This window comes from Mauremys reevesii, unplaced genomic scaffold (assembly GCF_016161935.1).
Source record: "Mauremys reevesii isolate NIE-2019 unplaced genomic scaffold, ASM1616193v1 Contig4, whole genome shotgun sequence".
NCBI classification, from domain to species: Eukaryota; Metazoa; Chordata; order Testudines; family Geoemydidae; genus Mauremys; species Mauremys reevesii.
Genome location: NW_024100851.1, coordinates 422,006 through 424,216, shown reverse-complemented (window position 1 = coordinate 424,216; position 2,211 = coordinate 422,006).

Sequence of the window (2,211 nt, the reverse complement as noted above, 5' to 3'; positions counted from 1 at the left end):
GTAAGTGGAGTGACCCAGCCCCAGCCTGGTCCATTCCCCTGGCTACCAGCCACGCCGCCGGCGAGTGCTGTGGGGCGGTTCCCCCCTCCCCCCAAGCTTGGGAGCCAGGGGAGCAGAGCAGGCTGGGGCCCCAGGCCTGCATGGGGGGCAGGGGCGGCTCTAGAAAATAGGCTGCCCCAGGCAGCGCGGTGTGCTGCGCCGCCCTTCCTCGGTCCCGCGGCGGGTCCCCTCTTCCCGCGGCTCCGGTTGAGCTCCTGCGGCAGGTCCACCGGAGCCCCGGGACGAGCGGACCTGCCGCAGGCACGGCTGCGGACGGTTAGCGGGGCCGGCGGCTACGCTTGAGCTGCCGCAGTCATGCCTGCGGGAGGTCCAGCCGAGCCGCGGGACGAGCGCCCCCTCCGCAGTCATGCCTGCGGCAGGTCCGGTCGTCCGCGGCTCCGGTGGACCTCCCGCAGGCATGACTGCGGCAGGTCCACCGGCCCAGCCTGCCGCCCCCTAGATTTGGCCGCCCCAGGCAACAGCTTGGTTTGCTGGTGCCTAGAGCCGCCCCTGATGGGGGGAAGCAGAGGGGGGCTGGTCCCAGGCCATCGTGGGACATGGGGGGCTGGCTACTTCCTGCGGGAAGTGGAGTGACCCGGCCCCAGCCTGCTCTGCTCCCCTGGCTCCCAGGCTTGTGTTGGTGTTGGCTGGATTTGTGCAGGTGTTTGTGTATATTAGCAATTGTGTGTGTGTGGCTGGATTCATGCATGTGTTCGTGTATGTTTGCAAGTGTGTGCATGTCCATGCTCTGCTGCCCTCTGCCGGCGCGACAACTGTTTCTCTGTATGTCACAGCCCCCATACCGTCGACCCCGATGGTGATTTCCCTATGTTACAAGGGCTGGCTGGCCTGACCCTTCTCCCCTCTATGGAGTGTGGCGGGGGCTGCAGCTCACCCCCTGTGGGGCAGGAGTCCCAAGGTGTGGGGTGCTGGGCTCCAATGCACCTGGAGAGCAGCTCAGGTGAGGCAGGGCAGGGCGTGTGGTGTCCGTTCTGCATTGCCTGGTGCTGGGCCATTGTACAATCCCCAGCCACGCCGCACAGCGCGCTCTGAGAGGGGGCAGGGGGCCAAGCAGATGATCCAGCATGAGGAGATCATTCTCATTGGTAACTGTCCAGCGGCAGTGAGTTCCACAGGCCTTGGCACATGCTGTGTGGGGCAGGAGGTCCTTGTATTTGGAGCAGTGGGAGTGAACTGTGTGCATTTGTATCTCTGAGCATGATTGTGAATATTGTGGGGGGGGGGGTGATTGTGTGTGTGGCTGGGGGTGTGATTGTTTCTCTCTTTGGGGTTGGGCTAGCATGTCCCTCTGGGTGTGTTGTGTGTGAGTGTTCTTGGGATTGTGTGAGTCCCTTTGTGTGTGTGTGAGTGAGAGTGACTCACTCACTCATTCACTTGCTGCAGAATACAAAATCCTGCAAAGCCATTTCCTACTGGTTAGCCCAGCAACACACTGATACAAACAGTCTCTCTCTCTCTCTCTCTCTCTCTCTCTCTCTCTCTCTCTCTCTCTCTCTCTCACGCACACACACACACACAGCCGAGCTCAACCCCACCAGCAGGGGGCAGCAGGGACACACACGTCTCCCCTGGGCCAGCTTGGACAATTTCCCATCACGACCCGGCACAGTGCTGGTGCCCCCACACGGGGGTGGGCAGTGACTGAGCAGGGCGGGCAGATGTGCTGGATCTGTAAAAGCAGCAAAGAGTCCTGTGTCTCCTTATAGACCAACAGACGTATTGGAGCATGAGGTTTCGTGGGTGAATCCCCACTTTGTCGGATGGATTCAGAAGGAAGCACTTTGGGAAAATCAGTCACGGCCCTTAGCAGAGCTGGGACACAGACCCAGTGACCCCTGCACCACCCTGGGAGGGGAGTGGGGTCAAGTGGTCAGAGCAGGGAGGGGGCTGAGCACCAGGACCCCTGGGTTCTATCCCTGGCTCTGGGAGTGGAGGGGGTCTAGAGCAGGGGGACTGGGAGCCAGGACTCCTGGGTTCCATAGGGGAGACTGTTTTTCCCTGCACTTCCCTCCCTAGAGATCCCAGCCCAGCCCCCTAATGGAAACTGAGCAGAAGTAAGGGGAGTTGTTCTCTCACTTTGGAATTATGATTCAAACCCCTCCCCCAGGCACTGTGACATCATGAAACCTGCCACCCAACACACAGAAAACT